Consider the following 18553-nt stretch of genomic DNA (forward strand, 5'->3'; position numbering starts at 1 on the left):
ATAACTAGGTATACGGTTCTTCTGTCGGTTTCCCACTGAATGAATTACATGAAACTTTGCTTTGGCCTCTCACTGTTTATCTGTGTCTGTGAACACTTGGAGACTTGTGCTTTGCAGACACAGAATCTGAGCCCCCACCTCCTACAATGAAGAGGCACGGCCTCACGGTGGAGAAGGGCTAGGTTTCCTGTGTGACAAGCGGAGACCAGGGGGCTGATCGTTGCAAAATCGTTAAGATCACACGAAGCAGATACTTATCTTTCTGTGAACGGAGTGATGAGTATCCCACAAGGTGCCTTTCCGTGTACCTTGGGGTGTTCACGACCAGATAGCCTATCCCCTTACTGAATTTCCCAGCGTTCACCATGGCGGGGATCAAAAAATTGACCCTCTCTGTCTCGATACAGCTGATGAATCTCCAAAGGCATAAATAAAGGTTTCTTCACTTTGGCTCTGACCACAAAACTCAGAGGATCCTCAGTGAGATTAGGAAAAAAAAATAAAGACGACTGGTTTGCAAATGAAGGGGTTGTAATTTTTCTCCATTTCTTCCACTGTGTAAAACTTCCCTTCTGTTTCTGAGGTCCAAAAGAAGTATGGCCTTCTTTTATTGTTTCCCATTTCTAAACTTCATAACAGAAATCCATGTTGATTGATACTGAGCAAAGCCTCTTTGTTTCCTTCTTAAACCCTCTGCTCCCTCATACTGGTACCCAAATCGTTGTGTTGTGCACCCTGGACTCAGACAATGTTATATGTCACTTACATCTCAATAAAGTTTGCGGGGATAACTCCTACATCCTAAACAGCTTCAATATTTATGAGAAGCAAACCCTATGCGTAGGGCATCTATTGGAGTGAGAGACTTTTCAACATCTTTCTTGGTGGCTCCGTAAACTGCAAGTGTTCCTTTTCCTTTGGTAGAGGTCTGCCCATCAGTTTACATACAAAATGCCTTTCTGTTATTAAAACAAAGCAGTTTCTCAGGAGCTAGGTTTCTGCCTTTGAGGTGATTGACATCGTGGTTAAATGTAATAGTGTCCTGAGTTTTGACATCCTTTTAGAACTTAAGTCTAGAATTTCAGAAATGTTAACTACCGTTTGTATTTGTGTCTTTTGCATATTGTTTGTAGCCAGGGTTTGTTCTTTCTCTCCACTCTAATGAACAGTAATAGTTTAAAAAAAAATGTTGGAGGGATAAAGAAAGGAAAAAAACATGTCCACGCAAGGACTTGTATAAGACATCAAAACACATGTTCCCCATGCCCTTATCCCCTCTACAGTGAGATGGGAGGTTTGTCACACAGAAAGGAGAAAAGGGCTCACCTCTTTAGCGAGCAAAGATGCCCGTTGGGTGAATGTGAGGCTGTCGCCCACCCCAGATCCCCAAGGACCCTTGAGAGACCTCTCCCCATTGCTGCCATGGTGACCAGAAGCTCAGCCATGTCACCATGGCCCAGTGACTTATGAGTGTTACATTTGAGTCTTTGATATTTCCATTTTCTGGACACTTGTGATTCCCCGGGACATGGGTAGGCCCTGTGAGTTCCACAGCCACAGAAGAGGATTGGGAAGGGGCAGCTGAAAGGAGACCTGGGAGCCCAGCCTGAGGAATAAGGAGCTAGTCACAGAAACCCAGGGTGGATATCAGATCTGGGGGCCTGATGGAGGACACAGAGGAGACTTGGGGGCTGGTCAGACCCAGGGACCCAGGCCAGGCTGTGAGAGGCAGGGTCAGCCCTGAGCATGGCCCCAGGGACCAGACATCATCCATGTGGATTGCTACCAAACCAAGATGGTGAATTTTGTGTATCAGTGTGGCTGGGCTACAGTATCCAGATATGTGGTCAAATGCCAGTCTAGATGTTGGTGTGAAGGTACTTTTTTTTTAAAGATGGAATTAACATTTAAATCGGTGGACTTTGAGTACAGCAGATGACCCTCCATAATGTGGGTGGGCCTCATCTAATTGGTTGAAGGCTTTTAGAGAAGAGAGACTGAGGTCCCCCGAGGAAGAGGGAATTCTACCTTCAGACACACTTCAGACTCAAGCTGCAGCGTCACCTCTTCCCTGAGTCTCCAGACTACTGGTCTACCCTACAGAACTGGGACTTGCCAGGCCCCACAATCACATGAGCCAGTTCCTGAAATCTTTCTCTGTCTCTCCTATCTATCTATCTAATCTGTAGATAACTATAGATATATACCTCTATCATGTATCTATCATATATCTTCTCTATCTATCCATCTATCTATCTCTATCTATCTATCTATCTACCTCTAGCTCAATCTATTTTTATTATCTATCTATCTATCATCTGTCTAATCTATAGATAAATATAGATATATACATCTATCTATCATGTATCTATCATCTATCTTGTCTATCTATCCATCCATGATCGATCTATCTATCTATGTATCCATCCATCCATCCTTTTGGTTCTTGTATTAGCATTCTCCAGAGAAACAGAGCCAATAGGGTATATATAATAAGGAACTGGCTCCCATGATCACGGAGGGTGAGAAGTCCCAGGATATGCCATCTACTATCTTACAGACACCCAGGAGAGCGAACGATGTAAGTCTCATTCTGAGAAGACTAAAGTCCATCTCAGAGATGGTCAGGTAGAGAGAACTCCTTCTTCCTTACCCAGCCTTTTGTGCTATTCAGGTCTCCAGCCGACGGGAGGATGGGACAAGGCCCACCCACCCTGGGGAGGGCCATCTGCTTTCCTCAGTCCATTCATTCAAATGCTCATCTTGTCCAGAAACACCCTCACAGACACACCTGGAATAACACTTAACCGAATACCTGGGCACCCTGTGGCCCATCAACTTGACACATAAAATTACCCACCTGAGTCTGTTTGTTTGGAGAACCTGACTTATACCTGAAAGTTCACAGAAGCAAGACCCTGGACGACCTTCCTGATTCCTCCCAGTGCGGAGGGAAAACACATGTCTCTCTCTGACTTCTGAGACGCTCGCCTTCAAGAGAACCCTCCCACCTCCCACCAGAACACCCACGTTACCCTCCCGCCACGCCCTCTAGGACTCCAGTGACAAGACCCTCAATCAAGGGCAGAACCAGGTAACTTCAAAGCAACGGTGTGAATTGGGGCAGCGGAAGGGACAGGGTGACCAAAAGATGCAGTTTTCCTGGAAGCATCATAGACTCAGGGGCCCCGGGAGCCAGGCAAAGCCAAGATCTGTCCTGGGGAAGGTTCAAACCAGAGGCCATGTGGGTCCAAGGAGCCCTGTCCCACCATCACGAGGCTACTGGAGACCCCTTCTCATGCACAACCTACAACCTGCCTCTGAGCAGAGCCAGGAAGGTTTAGAAAGTGGGGAGTCGGAGGAGGTTATCCTGGATGGGGGAGCTGGGCTTATCCTAGAAGCCATCCCGTGATCGTGGAGGGTGAGAATTTCCAGGATCTGACGTCTACAATCTACAGACCGATCACTCATGGACCAACATTGGGACCCCACCAAGCCTCAACACCAGAAAATCGTCATTGAGCTGATAATCAACGTTGCCTAATTCACTGTGTGTCCTGGGATGGAGGCACGGAGCAGATTCAACTTTCAGCACCAAAGAGTGCTGGTATACCCATTGTATGGATTGCTAAACCGAGGCTCGGAGGAGCTGAGGACACAACATCGATAGCCAGTAAACCTGTTTCATGGGTGGACACCTCTCGTTTGTGGAGTTTTATATCTACAGAGGCTCGTTTATTAGTACAGCATCCTTGTGCTGAGAAAGTGGTGTTTTTCTTCTTTAACAGAAGAGGAAATTGAGGTTAAGTCATTAGGTCATGGGGTGGCCGTGGTCAGACATACAGCTGGGGTTGTGTCAAGATCTGCATGGAAGATGCAAAGCCACACGGGTCCCTGCCACACACACACCTCCTCACGGTGAGGCCAGAGCATGCATGGTCCATGTCATAATGCTAGAGGTGGCCCCATGGTTCTCACCTCCCACCACCACGGCTTCACACAGGGCCAGAGGGAGCCGCTGATTCAGTCTCATGGCAGAGCCCCAGAGAGACTCCCTGTGGGTTTGGGGGAAGGACCAAGGGCTGGTCATGGTCAAAGTACATTGGATTCGGTACAACTAACACTGATTTTCTGGTCAATATTAGAAGTCCCGGCATCCCTCAAAACCGGGGGCAGTCAGCCCACGAGATGCAGCTAATATTGTGCTTTAACTAGGCTGAGTATCCATCAAGGACTTTCAGCAATCTGGTCCCCCAGGGGACACTTGTCTGGAGTTGTTTCCAGTTGTCACAAGTCTGGAGGGGGAGGTGCTACCAGCAGCTGGCGGGTGGAGACCAGGGAAGCTGCTGTGCGCCCCACAGGGCCCAGGACGCCTCACATCAGAGAGCCACCCAGCCCCAGATGTCAGGAGTGCCGAGACTGAGAAACCCTGACCTAGCATGAAAGACTCTATCTGTCTATCTGTCTGTCTATCTACCTATCTATCTGACATCTATCTATCAGCTGACTATCTATCCATCATGTATCTATCATTCATCCATCTATGTATCATCTAAGTATCTACCTATCATCTATCTCTTTATCTATCTATCCATCCATCCTCTATCTCTCTCTCTATAATCTATCCATCCGTCTATCCATCTGTATTTGCATCCATTTATCTACCTACCCATCCATCCATATCTATATGTCTAACCATCCATCCATCATTTCTCTCTACACCCTTTAATCCATCCATCTATCCATCTACATATTCATCCATCTATCCATCTATCTCCCTATCATTCTGTCTCAGTGGTTGATAACTGGGGGTGACTTGGCCACCCAGAAAGACACTTGACAACGTCTGGAAACATTTTTGGTTGTTACAACTTGGGAGAGGGTCCATCTGGTGGGTGGAGACCAGGGATGCTTCTCGGCACCCCACAGTGCACAGGACGCCCCACATCAGAGCACCATCTAGCCCCAAATGTCCACAGTGCTGAGGACAAGAAAGCTGACCTGGGTCATAATTCACTGGATTCGATACAACAGACTCTGATTTTCCATGACAACACTATTGGGTGTTCCCTGAAACGTGAGGAAGCCCCAGTGCCCCTCAATGTCACCGACGGTCAGCCTCTGAGATGGAATCATGTTCCTGTTTAACCAAGTGGGCGTCCATTAGCTGTGGTTAGATAGATCCCCTGCGTGGGGTCACCCTGACCATGGCCGGGCCATCCTGGGCGGGAGGGCAGGAGTGGCTGGTGGTCCGATCTTCATTATGGCCCCCAGGTGGCGTGGGCTTCTCAGAATCAGTCGGCGGTCACTACCGTTAGGACTGAGTGTAGGACGGCGGGGCCAGGAGCAATGGCAGAAAGACTCAAGACCACGGTGCACAGGGAAGGAGGGGAACTGAGGCCGGGAGGCGCAGGGACCCTCCCAAGGGCACCTGAGTATCTCAGGGCCGGTCTTCTCCTCTAGCCTTCCTTTTGGACCCTCTCACTCAGGGCCCATCATAGGACATGAGTAAAATCAACAGGACACGCCAGGAGGCTTGGTGGTCACAGGCCTTGTAGGTCTCCTTCCAGGGTACAGTCTAGAATACGAGTGTCCTGGGGCTGCTGTAGCAAGTGACCCCAAACTAACTCCCTCCAGAGGCTCCGGGGGAGGGTCCCTCCTGCCTCTTCCAGCTTCTGGGCGCTCCAGGCGTCGCTGGGCTTGTGGCCGCGTCCCTCCCGTCTCTGCCTCTGTCTTCCTGGAGCTTCTCCTCTGTGTCTGGGTCTCTCCTCTTCTGCCCCTTAGAAGGACCTGGTCATTGGATGTAGGGCCATCCTCATCCAGGAGGACCTCATCTCAGACCCTTCACTACATCATATCTGCCAAGACCCCGTTTCCGAATAAGGTCCCGTTCCTGGGTTCTGGGGGTCAGGACATGGATGTGTGCTTGGGGACGTCCTTCAATCCCTTACACCAGGGTGATCAATTCGTTCCATTTCTCAGGACTGTTCCCATTTTAGCCCCCAAAGCTCTACCCCCCTGGAGCTTCCTGCTTCCCGGGCAAATCGAGATGGCTGGTGACCGCACACCTAACACGCAGACTGTAAGGGGATGGCATGGAGACCGTGGGCTGGTGCTAGGTGAGCGGCGAGGAGGTGGGGTAGGGGCTCCGTGCACACCTGGGGGGCAGGTGAGTGTGGTGGTGTTGAGTGGGAGCTGGCTTGTGCTTGGTGGGTATGAACCTGGACATCCGGGGAGGCAGAGACCTCCAAGGACAAGCAGTAAGCACCACAGATGTCAGCCCTCACGTGGGGGAGCAACCAGCCCCCGTCCCACCCCTACGGGAAGCCCCGGCATGTGGCCTGGGGCTGATGGGCCCCCGCCCCCCAGAGTCCGAGGACAAAGGATAGGCACTAAGGAAGTTTTCTGATGCTCTGGGTAAAATGGAAACCACTTTCGGGGGAAAATGAGGGTCTGTAGCTAATCCGTGCGCTGGGCTCGGGCAGAGATCAAATCCTCCAAGTTGGGGTCACTCTGCACGCACACGGCCTTTTCACGTTCTCAGGGGAAAGTGTGCTCTGCTGTCTCAGAGACCCAGGTGAGATCCCCTGATGGTGGGGCATGAGGCCAAAATGTTCGCAATGTGTCCCCAATAATCTCTTGCCCCCAGTAATCTTTCTGAGGCCCAATATTTTCTCTGGTCCTCTAGTAATCTCTGGTCCTCAATAATCTGTCTGGTCCCCCAACAATCTCTCTGGTGCCCAATATTTTCTCTGGTCCCCCAATAATATCTCTGATCCCCAATATTCTCTCTGCTCATTGATATTTTCTCTGCCCCTTAGTAATCTTCCTGGCCCCTAATCTTCTTTCCTGTCCCCAGCAGTGTCTCTGGTCCCCGATATCCTCTCCGGTCCCCCATCATCTCTCTTGCATGGTCCGTTTTAATCATCGGCAACGTGGACAGAGACAGATGTTTTTACAGAGCAGCCAGCAGGGAACCTGGCTGTGAGGCATCTCAGGTACCCGGAATCAAAGCCACCGCCGGCCCGGTGGTGGCAAGGGAGGACGCCTTGCCTCGGGCTGCACAGAGCCCCACGTGCAGAAACCTGGCCATCCGTCATTTGCATGATTGTTTAGAAATGGCAACGGCCGTGTTTATTTAGAAGGGAGACGAGTGAGCTCAGTGAAGGAAACCAGCCAGCCGAGGCCGGGGGAAAGGCACCTTGTGGTGGGGATCTCAGCAACGCCCCTTTACCGGCTTCCTGTGAGTGCGACTCAGAACCTTCCAGAGCTCTCGGAAGCTCAAACCCTCCTTCAGAGAGTTTATAGCCCGGGATGAGGAAGTAAGAGCAGGGCTAACGTAGCGGACAGTTATGTTTTTTCCTCTCTCTCTTTTTTTAAACGGAGATACAACTCACCATTTCAAAGTGAATGATTCAGTGGCATTGGGTGCGTTCGCCATGTTGTGCAAACACTACCCCTACCTAGCTCTAGCCCTCACGCCCAAGTGGACGGGTATCTCAGCTTTAGGTACTGTCAGCAGACAGAATGCTCAGAATCCCCACGCACGGAGGCATCACCATAATAGGCGTGACGACAGCAGGCAGTGTAGACCACCGCCTGGGTGACTCTGAGAAGGCCACGAAGCCGCGTGGTGCCTCAGTGTCCCCACATGTAAAGGGATTCAGACAATGTTCTCTGAGGGACAACATGAGGGTTCCACGAGTCCATCTGAGCACCAACAATGGCCCTACTGGGAATCCCGCAGGATTTGGGACGAACTCCCCAAGGAGAATGACATCTGTCAGGGACTTGCTCGCCACCAGCGTTGAACAGATAGATGGGTCTTACGCAGTCTTCGCAATGACCCCTTGAGGCAGTCTGCGGCCGGGGGTCCGTGAACTAGAGAGGGACTCAGAGTGGGGGGCGCCTGAGCGGGGCCCCCGGTCTCCACACATCCAATGCACCCTCTCTCCTCCTCTGGTTAGGATGAGCAGCCCAGGGTTTCGCGGAGAACTTGTTTGAGATGTATTGAAGCCCAATACCTGAGGATGTGGCCTTATTTGGAAATAGAGTCTTTGAAGATGTAATTAAGATGTTTAAGATGAGGTCACTAGGGTGGGCCTTAATTCAAGATGACTGGTGTCCTTGTAAGAATAGAAGATGCACAGAGAGACACACAGACAGAAGAAGGCTGTGGGAAGACAGAGGCAGAGATTGGAGGGAGCTGATCATAAGCCAGGGGCGCCTGGAGCCTCCAGAGGTTGGAAGAGTCAGGAAGGACCCTCCCCTGGAGCCCCAGAGGGAACGCAGCCCTGCAGAAACCTTGATCTTGGAGTTCCGGCCTCCAGAACGTGAGAGGATAAAATTATGTTGTCTCAATCCGCCCAGTTTTTGGTAATTTGTATGGCTGTCCCAGGAAACTAATTCAGGGGAATTCATGGGGAACCAGTCTCATCTCCTGTTTTATCTGTCCACTCATTCATCATCCATCTATCCATCTGTCTATCTACGCACCCATCCATCCATCCCTCCGTCCATCCACTCATCCACCCATCTATCCATCATCCATCCACCACCCATCATCCATCTACCCATCGATCCATCCAACCACCCACCCGTCTATCCATCAATCCATCCTTCAATCCATCCATCCATCCATCCATTGATCCATCTATCCATCCATCTACCATCCATCCATCCATCCATCGATCCATCCATCCATCCATCTACCATCCATCCGCCCACCCATCTATCCATCAATCCATTCTTCAATCCATCCATCCATCCATCCATCGATCCAACCATCCATCCATGTACCATCCATCCGCCCACCCATCTATCCATCAATCCATCCTTCAATCCATCCATCCGCCCACCCATCCATCCATCCATCATCCAACAAACCGTCAGTGAGCTCATGCTGATTTATGCTGGCCCCTCACCTACAAGGTCACAGCCCATGCAGGCACCCAGCGCATTTGTTTCCTGAGGCTGTGCCTGAGGGGTTATCTCTGATCCTATTCCACCACGTGCCTGCTGGCTGATCTGCCCCATCTCCAGTGCAGAGATGGCCTTGCCCATCCCACCGCTGGCACACGTGCATGTTTCACGTAAAAACCTGGAGACCGGCGCCTCTGGCGGCAGGGTACTCGCAGGAGAAGATGCGAGCGGCAGATGGGCAACGCCTGCGGCAGGGAGTGGCCAGGCAGCTGGGAGCTGCATCACCTAATCCACCCACTTCCTCTGTTCCCTTTATAGCACAGGATATTACAAAGAGTCTTCCTACTGGTCCTGGTTTGTCAGAAAAATGCCCCTTGTTGGAGCCCATGTTCGGTTCTTGGGCAGATAATCCCACGGGACTGGGATGACACACGCACAAGCCAGGGCCCTTTCTGTGGACTGGTGGGGATTAAATCCTGACCCATTTGCCCTGGGACGTGGCCTGCCAGAGGGATATTGGTTTATCCTATACACATGATCTCTGTGCCTATCACAGGGTCTTTTTAACTTTAATTATTATCTTATAGGAACAGGAGCGCACAGGTAAGATTGAGACAAGGGAGAAAGTGGCCCAGGATGCCCTGACCCAGCCTGGTTCTCTCCCTGAGACCCGGGACATGGGGCCTGGCCCTGCTTCTCCCCCCAGCCCTCTGGCTGCACTGTCCCCCGACCCTTCTTGTGTTTTTCCGGGTCGTCCTGAATTGGGGGCAGTTCTGCCCCCCAAAGGACACCTGATAATATCTGGGGACAGTTTGGGGGTGTCATACTTTGTGGGGCTGCTACTGACATCTGGTGGGTAGAAACCAGGGATCCTGTTTAATACTCTACAGTGTGTAGGACTCCCCGAGAATTATCCTGTCTAAAATGCCAGTAGTATGAGTTGAGAGCCTTCTATCTATCTGTCTATCTGTCTATCTATCCATCTATTATCTACCAATCAATTAATCAAACTACCATCTGTTTATCTATCATCTATCTATATTGTTCTATTATGTATGTATCTATATTTATCTGTCTATATCTATAATTTATTACCTATCTATCCATCTAGCTGTCAATCTATCATCTATGTATCTATCATTTATTTTCTATGTATTTATCTATGAATCAAAAATCTCCTACTTGTCTATCTACCCGTCTAGATAGACAGCTGTCAGTCTGTCTACCATCTATCTGTCAATCAATTATTTATTATCTACCTAATTTATTTATAATCTATTTGGCTATCTACCTAACATCTACTCATCTGTCTATCCATCAGTCATGTCAATTGATGTATCATCTATCTGTCTATCAATCATCTATTTATCGATCATCTAATTTATCTATTTACCTGTCATTTATATGTCATCTATTCATCTATCAGTGGTGAGTGATCAAGGGTGACTTTGCCCTCCCACCCGGGGACATATGACAATGTCTGGGGACATTTCTGGTTGGGGGAGAGGGAGCTCCTGGCACCTGATGGGTGGAGACCGGGGAGGTTGTTCCACATCCCGCACTGCACAACAGGACCACCCAGCCCGAGGGTCACTCGTGCCACATCACAGAAGATGGGTCCTGACCCTGTATATGTGACCCTTGATTCTTCCCCAAGACCCCCTCGCCTCTCTCTTCCTGCACCCCCTCCTTCTGTCAGAGGTCCCACGCTCATGCTGTCCCCCCATAAACAATGCCCAGCCACCCCCATGACTACTCAAGGCCCAGGGTCCACACTGTCAGCCCCCTGCCCATTCATGAGCCTCCCTGGGGGTCAGGCCAGCACCACCTGCAACACACACAGCCCGGCCCGCCCCTCTGCCCTGCCTGGTCCACACCACCCTCTCCCCAGCCATGCGCCACCTCGGTCCCTACCTCCTGTCTGGCCCCGTCATCGGTCAGCGAAGCACAGATTCCACCCCTAAGTTGTTTTCCGTTCAGGACACCGTTGACCCCATTGACACCCCTGTTCCGGCACAATGGCCCTGCCCAGAGCTCTTTCCAAAGCACAGTCCAGCATCGCCTGCCACGTCGGAAGCTTCCACAGCTTTTCTGGGCCAGCCGCTAAAGTCTCACCATCCTCCAGGGACCATTCTGTCCAATGCGCCCCAAGCCTCCCTCCACCCAGAACATACCCCCCATTCCCCCCCACCCCGCTCCCATTCATGACATCCTTTCTGCCACAGCCCTGCTCTCCCAGCTGTCCCACTCAGCCCCGGCAAATGCCACCTCTTCCAGGAAGGCCTCCTGGATTCCTTCCCGCCCTGAACCCTCGTGGCCCGCATCTCCCTGTGTGGTCTTTCTATTCCCCGGAAGTGCTCAGCACCACGACGGGCACAGGGTGCCTTGTCCACTGCCTGCATCAACTGTCCAGGCCAGCGGCTGGACACTGAGTTAGGTAAAAGGGCCCTGGAGGGCAAAAGTCGGTCCAAGTTTCCCATTCGGCCCCTCAGAGGCGCCGTGTGCTTGGCCGAGTTCCAGCCTCAGTTTCCCCACCTGGGATGTGGGGGTGATGACGGCAAGGTTAGGGTTGGAGGAGACGGTCCACGGGCAGCGTGTGCATTGGGGTCGACGCACACACAGTTCTGGTTCACAGCACCCGTCCACCGACGCCCTTGCTCTGGCACGTTGCCCTCCTTTTGCCAAGGAGCCTGGGACGGAGAGAGCCAGCTTCTGCCCCTCAGGCCTGGCCATCTTCCCCCCAGCAGGAAAACTTGCACAGAACGGCAGGCGTTGCTCCCTCACCCAGGCGCCCACACTGACGTGGCCCCCAGGTCCCAGCATGGACACAGCCCCCCAAGGTCCCGGCACAGACGAGGCCTCCTGAGGTCACAGCAGATACACAGTCTTCCGAGGGCCCAGGACAGATGTGGCCCCCCAAGGTCCCGGCACAGACGTGGCCTCCAGAGCTCACAGCAAGTACATACCCTCCCCCAGGTCCCGGCAGGAACATGGCCACCCGAGTTCCCTGCATGGCTCAAAAGCAAACCCAGTCACCAGCTGCCTTTCAAAGCATGGCTTTCCCTAGAATAAGGCAGACCCTGCATCCATGGGTCTGTCTGTCCAGCCAGGAGGGTGTGGACACGGCTGCAGAATTTTCCCTGGGGGTTCCCAGTGCTGACGCCAGGGGACGCACTGGGGGAGCCCACCCTGCAGCCCCTCTGTGTGCTCATTCGCCAGGTCATGCCTCCCCGCGGTGCGGTGTTGGCCCTGCGGGGCGTGGGTCTGTGGCCGGCGCCGGGGGCCTGGACAGCTGCCAGCGGTCAGGGAGCAGGGCGAGGTGCCAGGGGAGCATGGGGCTCCCCGTATCCCGCACGCCCAGCCCCTTGCCTCCGGGCCAGAACAGGGGTGTGGGCGGCAGGCCCCCGCTTCTGCCGGCTGGTGGCCACACCTACGGACGGCGCGCAGACAGAGGCACAGGGCTGGGTGAGAAGCCGCACCCTGGGGACCGCCATCCTGTCGCTAACCCGTCACTACCCACACCCCCTGCCCTGTCCCTAAGGTGACAGCACAGGCCTCCGTAGGGTTGGCCGGGGGTCTCAGGTGGCCTGTCGAGGGTGGTCCTGACCCTGAGCCCTCCTCGGTCCGTGTGGCTGAGCGGGGATATTTCAGAAACTACAACCCAGGTCTGGAGGGTCCTCCTGACTCTTCCCACGGCCCGCTTCCTCCTGGAGGGGGAGGGGGTCGCCGGGACTCGGGGACAACGCCCAGGGGTTGAAGGCCCCTCCCTCCACCAACGCTGGCCTTGGCAACGCCCCAGCAAATGAAAACACCGTTCTCGCGCCGTGGAAGCATCTTAAACGGAGAATACGCGCGCACGTCCGGCCCGGCTGCCCCCTTCAAATCCAGCCGCTCAAGGGGCTTCCTACGCGGCCATGCGGGGGCGGCCCTCCGGGTCTTGGTTCCTCCTGGCTCCTCCTGCCCGGGGCCCCGCTTCTGACCGCACACGCTGAGCGCACGTGACACCATGACAGACGGCAGAAAAAAACCCCACCTCGCTTTGGAAGCGGAACCACACGCTCCGTAATTCCTCTCGGCCGGGCGTGATTCGAAGGGCGCAGACGGCTGGTGTGCACGGCCGCGAATCCCCGGGGCCGCCGCCAGCCCGCGCGTGCGGCGCCCCTGCTTCCCAGGCTCGTCTGGGACGGTTTGTAAAATGCACCTAGAACTCGGGTTTCTGGGTGAGCCGGGGCCTGAGAGCTGATCTGAGGTCTCACGGGGGGCCCCCAGCGGCCGGAACCGTTCCAGGCTCAGCCTCCCGTCCTCCCTCGTGCCTGGTCGCCTTCAGCGCTCACCTGGACGCAGGTGCGGTTTCCTGAAGGAGTTTGCACAGGAGAGCGTGTCCCGAGCGTCTCCCCGCCAAATGGCCGTGCGTGTCTTTCTACAGGTTTTCCTGTTCTGTCTGCACCGCGGAGACGAGAACGCACGCAGCCCGCCTCCCAGGCTCTCACCCCGTAAGACCCCCCCCCCCCCCACCGCGACCCTCCCTGTTCCAGACAACGCACGTCAATAAAGAGCGGGCATTGAACGCACCTGGAACGGCCGGGGCTGCTGTAGCGGTGTGCGTCTGCAGTGTAGACGCCGTCGGGACTGGATCGGAAGACGCAGCAGCTGTGCCTCAGGGCCTGGTGTCAGGAAGCGGTGTCCCGCCGCCCACGAAGGAGCCGGGGTGGGTGTCGGGACGCAGCCCCAGTGCCAGCATCCTCGCCGTCTCTCGGGCTAGGTGCACGGGGGGCATGACGCGCCGGCTGCACCCTCGCCGGCTGCAAATCCTCCAAGGTCCCCCTGCCGGGCTCCGGAGGCTGCTGTGGAGACCCAGGGCAGGTGGAGAGGAAACCCGTTTTGAAATTTCCTGTGTAACGTCTGTTTGTCTGCTCGCTCCCGTAGTCCAAACCCGCCGGTCCCCGTCCTATCAGCGCGCGCCCTGCCGGGGGCGGGGTGCCGGCCCCCAGAGCCGCGACCTCAGGGCTCGTCCTGTCCCGAGGCGGCTGCGGGGAGACCCTGCCTCTCCGAAAGGGTTTGCTGCCTGCAGACCGGGCCGGGAGGGAGGGCCCAGTCCGATGGTGTAGCTGGCGGTGACCTGAAGTGGATTCCCAGACGGAACAAATAAATGCCTGGGATTTTAATATTTTTTTAAGTTTTAAAAATATGCTAAGCGAACTGACTTCCTCTTGCAGGCGAAAGCTGGGTGCCTGGAGACCTCTTTTGGTCTTGCAGCCAGAAGGTGACCCGCCCGGTGACCCATGCCCGGACACTGCCCTGGGGGGGCCGGGGGGGCGTGCCCCTGGCACATGTTCCCCATCCACCCACCCACCCCCGATGGAGCGGGGTTCACGCCTCCCGGGCCGCGTCCTCTAGGGCAGAGAGGGAGCTGGGTGGCCGGCGGGGCGCACGTGCGCAGGTGACGATGATGACTTCACAGCCAGGCGCGCTGTCATCGGAAAGAGGCAGCTGCTCGAAAGCCCACCCCCACCCCCCACCCCCGAACCAAGGTCCAGCCCTGGCGCCCCGGGGTCACTTGGAAGGGGGAAGGAGGGTGGTGATTCTCAGAGGTTGTGTGCCGGGAAGTCATGGGGATGGTGAATTCGCGAATATGGAAACGCTGTTCCTGGGGAAATCCAGGGTCATCTATTTACAGAGTATGGAGGATGTATGTGCCCCTAGGCATCTATTGTCTGTCGATCAATCATCTATTTACATTCTATACCTGTATCTATGTTTATCTATCATTTAATTATATTTTTCTATCATGTATCTATCGTCTATATCTATATATTGATCTATTATCTACCTATCAATTATCTACTTATTTATCTTCTAGCTCTATATCTATCATCTATTATCTATCTCTATCTATCCATCGATACGCCTGCCTGATGACATATATCCATCCATCCATCAATCTTTCTATCTCTATATGTATCTATTATCTACCTATCAGTGATCTTTAGAATCAGATGATATTATCTACCTATCATCTGTCTTCTATCTGTCTTTGATATCTATTATCTATCTATCCATCCATCATATCTATTATCTATGTTTCTATTTGTCATCTATCTATAGATATAGATCATCTATCTATATCTATTTCTGTATCATCTACCTATTATCTCACGTGTATGTATCAGTCACTTATCTATCAATCATTTATCTATCTGCCTGCCCATGTACACACATAACCTTCCACCCAGTCTTCTGTCTATCTACCCACCCATCCATCAGTCTGCCTACCTACCCATCCATCCATCCTTGCATCTATCACCGCTTATTATCTATCTATCCATCTATCCATCCATCTGTCTGCTTACCTATCCATCCATCCTTGTATCTATCACCACTTATTAACTATCCATCTACCTACCTATCTACCTATCTATCTATCCATCCATCATCTCACTGTGTATCTATCATCTATCTGTATCTACCATCTATCAGTCCGTCCATCGATTTATACATATCATCCTTCTATAGACTGTGGTCCTCCCATGTTGCAAGTTCACAGCTAATGGTGGTGGGTGGCCCTGGGCTGCTACGGTTCTGGGCACCACCAGGGAAGTCCCTGTTTCTTTTTAAATGGCCCAAATGTAAAACGGAAGAAAAGAAAGGACAATGGTGCACATGTGCTGGGCATAAGTGTCAGGGGAGAATTTAAAAGGTCAGTGAATTGTGGGTAATGATTGGAACTGGGTGAAGGTATATGGGCTTCCGTGCGCTATTCTCTGGTTTGTGTTTGAAAGCGTCTGTGTTAGCTCAGCTCAGCTGCCATAACAAACACCACAGACGGGGTGGCTTAAACGTTAGACATTTATGTCTCCCAGTCCTGGAGGCTGGAATCTGAGATCCAGGCATGGGCAGGGCTGGTTCCTCCTGAGGCCTCTCTCCTGGGCGTGTAGACGGCCGTCTCTTCCCTGTGTCCTCACGTGGTCATCCCTCTGTGTGTGTCTGTGTCCTGATCTCCTCTTCTTATAAGGACACCAGTCCTATGGGATCAGGCCCAACCTAATGACCTCATCTTAACTTGATCACCTCCATAAAGACCCTGTGTCTGGAGTTCCCTGGTGGCGCCGTGGTTAAGAATCCGCCTGCCAATGCAGGGGACACAGGTTTGAGTCCTGGTCCGGGAAGATCCCACATGCCGCGGAGCAACTAAGCCCACGCGCCACAACTACTGAGCTTGTGCTCTAGAGCCCGCGAGCTACAACTGCTGAGTCTGTGTGCCACAACTACTGAACCCCACACGCCTAGAGCTCGTGCTCCACAAGAAGAGAAGCCCCCACTCGCTGCATCTAGACGAAGCGCACACACAGCAACGAAGACCCAACACAGCCAAAAATAAATAAATAAAATAAACAAATTTATATTTAAAAAAAAGAATTTGAGGAGGGGGACACAATTCTGCCCATCACCCCTGATATCTAAAGGTTCCACCTGGTGAGTCTTCACATGATTTCCATTTTCAAAACCATCCTTTCTCATCAAGGCTGAGGAATCCAAAGTAACTTTTGGGAGGTGGGGCTGGGGAGGACAAAGTTCAACCTCTAAGGGGGCTGACTCACCAGAAGGCAGATTCAAGAGGAACTGTTCCCTGGTGTCCACGGCTGATTTCAGGAAACCGTTACAAGGTTCCTGCGGAAGTGGTCAGGTTGGAGGGGCCATGATGGAGTTCCTTATGGGAAATGGGCACCATGCGTGGGAAAGGGGGCAGGTGGATTGGGCCGCAGGGCTCAGGTGTGCCCAGGTGTGGCTGTGAGGTTGAGAGGTCCTATGAAGTAGTGTGGAGAAAGAACCACCTGGTCCAGGAGATGCTGGATGGGATCGTTATCTACAGGATGCTGCCCCGGCCATACAGAGGATGCTGAGTGATTAACTTCACCATCCTAAGGTCAATTGTCTCATCTCTAAACAGACCAGGTGGAGTTTACCTGAATCCGCTGTCCAATCAGCTCCAAAGTATGCAGGTCTAAGGCAGACCCATGCCAAGAAAGAAGTTTTTAAAATGATGCAGCCAATACCTCAGAATCCTAATGGGCTGAAGGCGTCAGAGACCCTGCCCTGGAGTGTAGACCTGTGGTGAACACACATTGGAATATTTTGTCTGTAGCGAGGAACAGGTACGTATTTAAGCTTTGAGCCCCATGTGGTGTCTGCTGAGATCACTGGACTCTGCCATTGTAATAAACAATGTGGTGCTGACACCACAACAGTGTGGTGGACCCAGCACTGTTCCAATAAAATTTTATTTGCAAAAGCAAGTTGAGGGCCAGATCAGGTCTGAGGGCTGAGTTTTGGAGCCCTGGTCTGTGGCCCCTGTGGTGGAACGGCGAAGTCCCCTGTGCAGAGGCCACACGCGGGGGTTTAACATAGGGCCATTCGTGAACCCCATGTGTTGGTGGGACGTGGTCTGCGTGTGCCTGGTGGGGAAAATGGACTCATCTTCCTGAGGATCTGCTGACCGTTCTCCCCGGTGGCTGCTCCATTTTGCCTTCCCACCCGCTGTACATGAGTGTTCCGATTTCTCCACATCCTCAGCTTGCTTCTTGGTTTGCCTCTAACACAGACGGACCCCAGGACTGGCCGCAGTGTAGACAAGGCACCGGCTCTGGGAAGTTCAGAGGCTCCATGGCAAATGGCCCCTGGTGCCCCTTAATTCCCAAAAGGCATTAGGAGGGTGACAAACAGCCCCATTGGAGCCACCTGCATGCCTGATGCTGGACCCACCCTGGTTGATCTTCATCTTCTAGGGTTTTCATCTGAGAGATGTGCCCCATCCTGTCCCCAGCGAACAAAACTGGGGTCCACTCGCCTGCGTGCAGTAAAGCCAATCTACTGACCCTGGGTTGTGGTGAAGGGAAGTGCAGCCTTTATTGCAGGCACCAAGCAAGGAGTCCAGGCAGCTGGTGCTCAAAAGACCCGAACTTCCTGATGGCTTTCAGGGAAGGGGTTTTAAAGACAGGGTGAGAGAGGGGTGTGGTGAGTGTGTGATCAGCTGGTGGACCTTCTTCTGGGTGGTTGGTGGCGAGGTCATCGGGAGTCCACATCATCAACCTTCTGGTCCCAGCTGGTCTGGCGTCTCCATGCTGGTGAGCAGCATATGAAGGCAACTTCTCCCACCTGGTGGAGGTTTCAGTATCTGCAAAACAGCTCACAGGATACAGCTCAGAATATGATCTACAGCCCTTGGGGAGGAACTAAAGGTCCTTGACTTTGTTTTATGGCTCAACTATTATTATTTTGTCTTGCTTGACTGTTTTCCTTTCTTCCTACATTTTCTCACTTCTCTGATTAAATGTATTCTTTGGAACTCGGAAGGCCTCGGAGGCTAAAGCTTTTCTACAAATGAGAAGGCATGCGGAGGACATTGCAGGGTGGTGGTGGTGGGGATCTGTTCCCCTACAGGGTCCTGTTCGGTTAGAGTGGGGAGAGAGAAGTCCATTCTCCACGTGGTGTGAGATTATTTAGTTGCTGAAAAACACTTTAGGATGACAGGATGGCAATGTGGCAGCCACCCAAGCCCACAAACCCCCAAACCCCAAGACCCATCCTCTTGGGGTCTTTCCAGCAGGTGGAGGGTCTGCGCTCCATCCTGGCT

General features: G+C 52.8%; 1 protein-coding gene across 2 annotated transcripts in view; it reads right to left on the bottom strand.

The window, feature by feature from the left end:
• Positions 1–14051, bottom strand: part of P2RY8 (P2Y receptor family member 8) — a 55409-nt gene extending 41358 nt beyond the window's left edge. For both annotated transcript variants that reach the window (XR_004347946.1, XM_032618808.1), the window contains exon 1: positions 13495–14051. The gene's annotated coding sequence lies outside the window, so the exon portion shown is untranslated. The remainder of the gene's footprint in view (positions 1–13494) is intronic.
• Positions 14052–18553: the final 4502 nt, after the last annotated feature.

This window comes from Phocoena sinus, chromosome X, assembly GCF_008692025.1.
Source record: "Phocoena sinus isolate mPhoSin1 chromosome X, mPhoSin1.pri, whole genome shotgun sequence".
Lineage (NCBI taxonomy): Eukaryota > Metazoa > Chordata > Mammalia > Artiodactyla > Phocoenidae > Phocoena > Phocoena sinus.